Below are 9,996 nucleotides of genomic sequence, written 5' to 3' on the forward strand. Positions count from 1 at the left end.
CTTTAAACTGCCTGTTCAAGGCGAGACTTACTCACCATTATTCTGCCTTGTCATTCTTTATAAAAGGTACAGTAGTGCAATCGCAGAATGGGGGGACAGAGTTGTGTCGCCTTTCAGCTGGCAGCCAAGGTAGTAACAGAGCTGAATCTACATCTGTTTACAAGGGACAGCCAGCAGGACGAGACGACTGTGAAGTTTTGACGATGTGTTATGTGTACAACCAATCGCAGGGAGACTTAAAAAGCAGCAAGCAGCAGTTAGCAGCTAACTCAAAGAAGAACAACGGCCACATACTGTATGTCCACAAATTGGGGAGATTATGAGGTTCAGGAGGTCCTAACACTCCGAGCAGAGGGCCAGAACAATGGCTATATAATAGAAACAGTAAATGATTGTTATTGCCATCTTATTTAATTGTTATAGTTTAGAGAGTGCTGCTGATGCGTATGTTATATGTCACACAAGAGGTCAATGCTGTTGTGTTACATGTCATGCCCATCACGCCTCCTCTGCTTCTGGGATGCTGGTATGCTATCTTAAATCACATGCTGAACGGGCCATGATTTGGTTATGTGTAAAAATGCTGTCGAATGAAGGGACTTCGAAGCGACCCTATCACAAAATCTCTGTGTAAAAAGGGCTACAGTGTGAGCCAGGGATTGCCTGAACATGGCTCTCAACACGGAGGCAGCTGAGCGGACTCTTAGCAAACAGTGCTAACATCTGCAACAGTGCTGACAGAGCTAACAATGTTAACCTGGGACGGAACCAGTGGGTAGGCGCTGTGCCTCTGTAACAGCAGGATGGAGTTATCAGTGGTAACCGCTGTATAAGCACAGTGCAGAGCAGTGGGGATTAGCTAGCCAGTAGAATACACACACAGGGACTCACATGCACTAACATGCACGTGCAGCCGGACTGTCTACCAAAGCAAAGAACAGAGAAACTCGGATTACAACACACACAAGGAGCGTGACTTCATTCTCTGCTCGGGACGCCATTACTCCACTATATCTTTATATAGCATACTCCTGTTTGCTGCTATATTAATGTCCTGAGTGGCGTATAAAAAACAAACAAACAAACACCCAGCTATTGAGCTTTCCCCATTCACCATACTATAACCTCTGGATTGTAACACAGTCTGGTAAATCCGTTGTGAAGAGGGATTAGGGTTTTTTATCATGACATTTGTGTGACAGTGAAATCTACAATATACAAATCCATCTTACACTTAAATAATCTCGGCAGCTCCACACTGTTTGATGTTGTTATGGTGTGAAACAAAGTTGACGGAGGTTACATTTAAGACATTTAAAATGCTGTTTAGCAAACAGCTGAGTGTAACAAACAGGGAGGATAACATACATTTTGGACCTAATAACAACATTAAACATGATGACCTGCCTAAAGGCCACCATAGGGTCTTTCATAATAACAACTTGTGTTTATATTCCTTTGGTATAATGTCAGACAAGCCAGTAAGTATTGACATATACAGGGTTATGAATAACAATCTAAAATTATACAACAACGTGTGTCTACTTCAGTGCAATTGTGTTAGTGCAGCATAACACCTCAACTATTTCTCTCAGTGTGGCAGCGTGAAATCACACAATTGAAGTCATTTGAAACAATTTGCAGGACATCATCTCTGATGCTGCTGAGAAGCCTCTCAGAGACACACCTATGAATGTAAAACAGGGATGGGGGTGGCAAATGCGTGGCCTCTGGGGGTTAGAGAGAGGGGTCTGTGTGAGCGCCTCTAAAGGTCAGTTATTATTCAGTTATCAGGTGTTGATGTTCAGTTGCAGCCAACAAAATATAGCCCAAATTTTGTGCATTCATCTCAACATGTCAAACAATCCTGTACGCACACTTTGCATACTCACAACCCACAGAGTATTCATATTCACTCCACCTTTGCTGACATCTCATCTGAATACACCCTGCTTTAACTCTGCCCTCAATCAAGCTTTGTGTGTCAATATTAATCAGTGCACAACAGAAGCACCTATCCGCTCTCGGAGAGCAACACAACACAAAAGTCCTACCCATGACAACAGTGGTCTGAACAAGCCCCTCCCACTGACAGCTGGCTTATTGTGTGCCGTGGCTCTGAAGCGGCCTTGTTTCCCTTTGCTTGGACAGTTCAATAACTAATCTCAATGCAGCCAGCAGCATGTAGCTTTGAAAACGAGTAGGGCAGCCTCGATGGAAAGTCATATAATCTGCTTGTCTGTGTTGTGTCGGGTAACTGGGAGGTTACCTTGTCAGGTCACATGAGGATTCAGAGATGGAGCACACACCTTGACTGCACAATATGATACAGTTAGATTCATTTGCTTTGCAGTTGTTGTTTGTCTCTCAAGTAAACATGTCCTCATTTTGTCATGAATTTTTAACAGGGAGGCATTCTCCCCAAAAACGTCCTCATGGACTGACACCTTTGTTTTTGGTTATTAAAATTCTACACCGGTGTTTCATTCAGCCAGTAGCTCTGCACACATCTGAGGGAACACAGTATTAACCCATTTTGCCTAATTTAACTTATTTACCATGTTTATTTAATCAGTAACTTTTCTTTTTGTGTTCTGCAGAATGATTTGTTTTGTAATCAAGTTGGTCATATCAAAGGTTATCGCGGCACGTTTGCAATTATTCTTCCCAAGATTGCGAATGACATTTTAATCTGCCATTTCATCGTCCACCCACAGTAATGAAATTGAGAAAGGGCAGCCGTAGTTTGGTCTCCATCCTTCAGTTCATTCATCCATCTGTCACATCTCAGACACCCAATTTTGATGGAGCTCAGTGGGGATGATGCATGTACACAAAGCTATACTAATTAGCTCCGGGAAGGCAGCGTATCCACTCCCTTTGGTTCAGTGTATTGAGGATATACTGTAGGATATGTGAGCCTGAGAACCATTTAGTGGGTATTAACAGATCTTCTTTGTCTTTTTTTCACTATAGAAACTTTGTTTTTATTATTTATGTGCTTTTATAGTTTTATTTTTATGCTATTTGATTCAAGTTTTGCAGTAAAAGTAATTGCATTTTTGTTTTCTGCATATTGGGAAGTTTGAATGATCACTGTTTGTCTGTTGATCTGTCTACCATTCATTATCATTAGACAAAACTTGTATGAATTATGCATGACATTGGGAGCACAACAGACCAGTTAAAAGATCATCTGTGACCAGTCACATCTTTGATATAATGTGCTACTTTTAACAAGCACGCTGACCTGTCGAGTCACCCCCCAGCCAACGGTTACTTACAATGACATCACACATCCAATCCGACCAGGACTCGCAGCAGAACAAATGGCAGATCCCCCTGATGTTACTGCACACAGGGCACGCGTGCAACCCCCCCCCTTCTGTCACATGTAGGCTAATGAACAGCAGGCTCGTGCTCTTGATGGAGCAGCCTTTTGGGCCACAAGAACCGTGTGTACTCACCACTTTCTGCTTGGACACACACAAACAATGGGACACGTCTGGAGTGCTTGGGGCCCAAACCCTGAGGAAGGGCAGATGGTGCTCGGGATCGAGGACCGCACCCCCATTAGCATGAGAAAAGAGAGGGACACAGGCGGGGGAACAGGTACCCTCTCTCCTATTTCCCCTCTCCATAGAGATTAGAAAGGGGGTGACTCATTTACTCAACAGAGTCTGTGGCGCTGATTTGGAACCCAATTAGGAGCAAGCTGTCAACGCAGCAGCGCAGAATATCAAATGTGAGGATCCTATTTGAAAAAAAAGTCTCATCTCTACGGTTGCATAAAAAATGCACAGTTTTCCCTATCCATATTTAAGCTCCTGTTCATCATTTATTTAAGAAATTTCATTTTGCATGTGCTGTATTAGAATAACTCCAGATTATCTTTTTATTCCAACATTATGGGCGAACAGAAAATATTTGAGGTTTTTATTATAAACAGTATTTTTTTATGTGCGTGGCTGCTGTTCTTCAGCAGAATAGCTGTATTTTTTAAGTGAACACATGTGGTAGCTCTTTTTTACTCTATCATACCCTTAAATTTAAGTCCCAGCAGGTGCTTAAATCCGCAAAATGTCTTTTTAATGTGCATAAATCTCAGATTTAATTGGACATACATGCTGGGTTTTCATGCAGCTGGCCACGGCAACTCATAAGCTAGAGTTAAAGTAGCTCAGGTACTTATTGATTAATATTTGAAAATATATATGTGTGTGTTCTTAAAAGTAAGAATATTTAGCACTGTTATAAATAAGTTACAACAGTCATATAAATAACTTCAGATTTTCATGAATCTTGCCGGACCTTGTAAAGCTCTTTCTCAGATCACAGTCGTTATGAAACCCCTGATGGTTTGAAGAAAGCTTATGTGCCAAAAATTCCAGCCGGCAGTATCAATAGAGAAACTGGCTGGTAGTGTTTTCCTTTCTTTCCACTGGAGGCATCTTTTACCTAAAAACATAAACACTCCTGTTGCCACAGCTGCAGATTGTACTGCTGGAGCCTCTCTGCGGGTGGAATGGGGCCGCTCTGTTGTTTTGACTCATTAATCACACCAACCACAATGTAAGAAGTTCTCCCGACCACAATGTTACTTTCCAAAAAGAAATGTCTTTTTTCTGTCTCTGCAATTCCAAAATAAACTGACATATCAGGAGAACTGCAACATTTTAAGTTTTACTTTGCAGCACTGAATAATGAAGTCACTATGAACCATACAGTATGATTAAAAAGAAGAGACTACACAGAAAGAGGAAGAGAGTAAAACTAAATAGTGCTAGAGTGAATTTCTATAGGTGTTTGTACAGCTTATAGTGCACAGCATATTATTAAACTCATAGTTTGTCTCCACCTAGTGGCTATTTGAAGGACATCTAGCATCTCCAGTAAATTCAGATGTCCTCCCCAGCACTGACCACAAGCACAATATCTCTTTACATAATTACAGTATCCCACATTGACTTAAGGGCTAAGGGCTTAATTACTTAATAGCAAAGAGCAGGGGAAATGTCTGACCATGCCCTCTATCTATGCTCTGAGCTACAGTTCAAAGGAAACAGTGTAGAAAGTGCTGTGCAGGTTACTTAAGAGGAAAATTTGGTTATAGTGATGCAGTTTCATATTTGGAGTTGGAGCGGATGCAATGGGAGGGAATTCGGAAGACTACTAACTTATCAAAAGTGTATTTTCATGAGGTGAATGCTTTAAACCTTCAGTGAAAATGTATTTACTGCAAATAAACATATTTTTTTTATAAAACTGGATCCATTTAAGAAGGAAAAAAATGTGTTGTTGGCATAACATAACATAACATGGTCATCAAAATTAAACATGTTGCACATCTATTCTCCACCATATCATGCTTTAGTCTCCAAATAATTTCACCTATTTTGGGGATTTATCACTGTGAACCCCCCTGATGTCACACTGTATTCTCACTGTGCATATTTATTTATGTTTACTCTTTTTCTATTCTTGTTTTACTCTATTGATTTATATATTGTAGTTCAAATTTACACACTTAAAGCCTCAGCACAGTGATGGCATATATTTTATTTTTAATATTTTTAATATCTGAAGTACTAGCGTTAAACACTGGAGCATAGTTTACATTTTATTTTTATGTTTAATGCACATTTTCATTTCTATTTTATTTAATTGCTTTATATTTACATACTTCCATTTCATACTCTCATTCTTACTTCTTATAATTCTCTATTCTTTACATTGAGGCTACTTTAACGAATCAAAGTATGTCCGATTCCCGTTCTGATTCTGATCAGTCCAATTTATTTGTAAAACATGGCGTGTTGCAGATGAGTGTGTTTCATTTTAATTAACTTGTATTGAAGTCAAAGTGATCTCACAGAAAGACACTGACATAACTGCAATAAAAATCACTATATAAAACTTTATACCTCACTAATTATTTGCAGACCTTCAACAGTTCTCCTCGTAAAACCTCACGCTGATACTTGGCTTCACTGACTGGCAAAAAGGTCAGCAAGTGTCACTTGAATATTTGCTGCATCTCTATACAAAGGCACGAAAGATTAACTGTAATCCAACACTATGAGAAAACTAAAAAATCTGATCATTTGCATGAGATTAATTAAACAAAGTGGTTTGCATGGACTGGAGGAACAATGATGGCCAATCTTACTCTTTTGTTATCCTGTTTTGTTCACTCTAAGATCATAAAACATCAGGTATGGCATTTTACAAGAACACACAGGTGTTTAAGCAGTAACTCTGTATGTTACTACTTCTGTAAACTACTAACGAAATAAATGCTCGTCATCTAGAAAATGGTTCTGGCTTCAGCAGCACTGACCAATTTGCTGCTCCAAACTGGACCCACTGTTTATCTTCAACCTGGCCTATAACAGACCTTGTCAACAGCTGCAATGCTGTGGTGAACAACCACAATTATGTGGAGATGGAAGTGACAAGAAGCCGCCCTGCTGCCTCAGCAAAATGTCCTCCTTGTTCACATCCACAGCTCCAATTTCAGGCTTACTGTAGACACTGGTCAGGGGAGCAATGATAGGTTGAACAAGCCTACCTTTCAGATTGTGGCCTTGACGATCACTATGAGGGTGTCATCAGCACCAAAGGCTGCTTTGTGGATTGTAGCCATGGCTGTGGTGAACAAAATAACCAAGACGTCTTTGAGTTTTTAACTGACATATAGCAACATTCAAAATTTGGCAATGATTTTATGTGCAACCTTACCATAAACTTGAAGTTACATTCACAGTCACTCCTCTATCTGCGCAGGGAGAAGACAAAAGTGTAAAAAAGATGAAGATACATTTGGAGATTTAGCCTCCTTAGTAAGTTCTGCTAAATTGATTTATTAATAATCAATAGAAACTGTTGTGGAGCTCTAGTGATGGCAGTGTCGGAATTAGGTCAGCTTTGCTCGATTCTGTTGCTTCATTTATCCCGAGTCTCAGCCGAATTGGGCAACCGGACGTGGCCTGACTTATTTCTTCGGGCGTGCCAAGTTTGGAACAATGCTGGGCCAGATCATTTCTTGATGGCTTAATGATAGCAGTGTCGGCAGGCAGAATCAGGGCAGCTTATTTGGCCCAGTTCTGGGGCGTTATTCATGCAAAGTCTCAGCCGATTCAGGCAACTAGACGCAGCCTAACTTACTTCTTCCAGTGCACTGAGATTAGGCCGATGCTGGGTCTGATCATCTTTGGCTACCTGGGACATCTAAGTAAAGTATTCCTGGTGGTTGAATAATTTAAATGTTTAGAATATTTTCAAATCAGTATATGTAATGAAAAACCTGTATTTATAAAGTGTAAGGAGGACTTGGCTGCACACATGAAGGTCTTGCAGTATGGTAATTAAATTATTCAGACAGAAAATACTACATTTTGTCAGTGATATGTTACTCTGTAATGAAAACGGCAGTAGCTCAGTCTGGGGCAGCAGTAGCTCAGTCCATAGGGACTTGGGTTGGGAACCGGAGGGTCGCCTGTTCGAGTCCCCGTCCGGACCAAATATGGAGCGTGGACTGGTGGCTGGAGAGGTGCCAGTTCACCTCCTGGGCACTGCCGAGGTGCCCTTGAGCAAGGCACCGAACCCCCCCAACCGCTCAGGGCGCCCCACCAAGGGCAGCCCCCTCACTCTGACATCTCTCCACTTTGTGCATGTATAGGTCCTGTTTGTGCGTGTGTGTCTTTCAGACCTGTGTGTAATTGACAAGCAAGAGTGAAAACATTGAATTTCCCTCCTCAGGGGGATTAATAAAGTGAATTAACTTAACTTAATAAACTTAAAACCAAAACGTGTGTTTATACTCATGCGCAGTAAAAGGCTACATTTTGAATTAAAAATATATCAAAAGTAAAACAATAGGCCCAGTGTTATTCTTTAAAGTGATGTTTGGAAGAACTGTTCTTTACTTATCAGGGAACGAGGGTGGCTGGGGCGTGCCTTTGTTTTTATTTATTTATTTTATTTCATTTTGACCCTACCTGAAGCTAAAAATATTTTTCCTTGAGCCTCCCTGAGTGTGTGGTGGAAAATGCCTGACCCTCCATGCCCCCTCATAAAAATATATAGATTATAAATAAAAAGACAATATGACAGCTCCTCATAAGTGAAGCCAAAACATCTCAATCGCTCCCCCAAGTAGCTGGCTGCAGTGCAGGTCATAAAGCCCGCCCTCTCCATGTTAGTGGATAGTACATGGGCCAAAATAAAAACTCAATGCAAACATCAAATAAATTTTGCCCAAAAATGGTTTCTGTCATTTTGGGTAGTTTTTAACATGCTGCTGTATGTTCAAGTGCTTGTTTTTCTGGTTTTAAATAGTTATTGTACAACATGATTGACAACTGTGTGAGCCAATAGGTGGGCTCACATTCAGTGACACTGCTCGTCAGACGGGTGTATGGACGAGAAACATGATACCGTGGACATCGCTGTTGCGCAGACCCTGGCTCCAAATGATGTCACCAAAGCAAGATGGTAGCAGCTGTAACTGGGACATTTTGGCTTCATTTCTGTGCAGTGGTGGTAAGTGGAGACATGTTGTCAATCTTTATTTAAGCCCCCTTTCCACTGAGGAGTATGGTGCAGTTCAGTTCGTTATGCTTTTTTCCTGTTTCCACTGTGAAAAGTTGTGGTTGGCACCAATGGAACCGTTTCATACCATCACCATTTTTGGTCCCCCCTCTGTTGGGGTACCTAGCACACAGATCTTGTACTAAAAGGTGGAGCTGTGAACACTGCAGTCCGTTGATTGGTCAATAGCAGACAGTCACTCTGCTCGGAGCTGAGTTGTGGCTGGTTTTATGTAACCACTGTTCATACTGTGTAGAGTTTTATTGGTAAACTGTAAAATGGAAGGATGTTTTGCTGCTTCTTGCAGCAGCTGTAGTCGGAGAAAAAAATGATTTAATTCACTGGGCCGACTGCCGGCAACTTTTAGGGTCAAACATTAACTTCTAATGTTACACAATGCATGAGATGATGACATGAATCAATCAACACACCTTAAGTTTCACTGATAACTCTGACCATTACTTTAGTTTTTATATGACATACACTTTTAGTAATGAGTGGACCATCAATTGTTTATATATATTAATTTTGACCGGGTCATGTGAAAGGCATATATTCTAATCCTCACTTGGAGAAAAAAAAAGCATTGCAGAGCGTGTTCCTGTGGGCTACAGCAACACTAAACCCCTGAGCTTGCCTGAGTAGGACTAAATGCACAAACCTGATATTTCTAAATATCCCATCGACTGAGACTCTCACTGCAGCCTGTTTAATTTTGTTCTGAATATGTCGGCGTGCAGCCTTGTTCTGTGGATGAAAGACAAGGTGCAGACTTCTCTCTGTGTCACTGGTATATACAGTGAGTGCTGGATGGAGCAGTGAGTGACAACTGAACCATGTCTGAAGGGCTACTTTTGGTTCCAAAGGTACCATACTGAAAGTGTTTGGTGGAAATGGGGTTTTAGCCTGCAGTTTATGTTTTTTTTGTACAGTTTCTGGCTATGATAAATTGAGTAGTTTGGAAGGCATGCTTTCTTTAAAAATTGGTGGTAACATAAAAACAAAAAAAATTGAACCAATTAAATTTGTATGTACCTCCCTCAAGCCAAAATAAAGAACACAAGCCTACCCAGTGCTTAAAAATTGTTTCACACGCCTGCCCCTTTTTTTTGCACCACACCTCCCCCTTATAAGTAACGAACAGCCCCTTAATGGTAGCTCATTGTCAACTATTTTGTTTTTACATTTGCAATTTTTCTCTGTTTATATCATAAACATATGTTTATATTATATGTAACTCTAACGCTTTTAACACATTTTTTCTGTTTATATCGTATGTAACTCTAACACTCTTAACTAATGGAGAAAGAATAGTGTAGTTGCAGCCCTTGTGTTTACTAGCATGAGGCTCAGTGAGGCTCATTATAATAACCTAGAGACGGAGCTCTCCTCCCAGTCACAGAT

General features: G+C 40.6%; 1 protein-coding gene across 1 annotated transcript in view; it reads right to left on the bottom strand.

Annotated features, from left to right (window-relative positions):
* The window catches only part of LOC117270601 (serine/threonine-protein kinase PAK 3), a 62,091-nt gene extending 55,443 nt beyond the window's left edge, over nt 1–6,648 (bottom strand). Inside the window, exon 1 of the mRNA XM_078172419.1 lies at nt 6,572–6,648. The gene's annotated coding sequence lies outside the window, so the exon portion shown is untranslated. The remainder of the gene's footprint in view (nt 1–6,571) is intronic.
* Between the last annotated feature and the right edge of the window lie 3,348 nt (nt 6,649–9,996).

This window comes from Epinephelus lanceolatus, chromosome 11 (genome assembly GCF_041903045.1).
Source record: "Epinephelus lanceolatus isolate andai-2023 chromosome 11, ASM4190304v1, whole genome shotgun sequence".
NCBI classification, from domain to species: Eukaryota; Metazoa; Chordata; class Actinopteri; order Perciformes; family Serranidae; genus Epinephelus; species Epinephelus lanceolatus.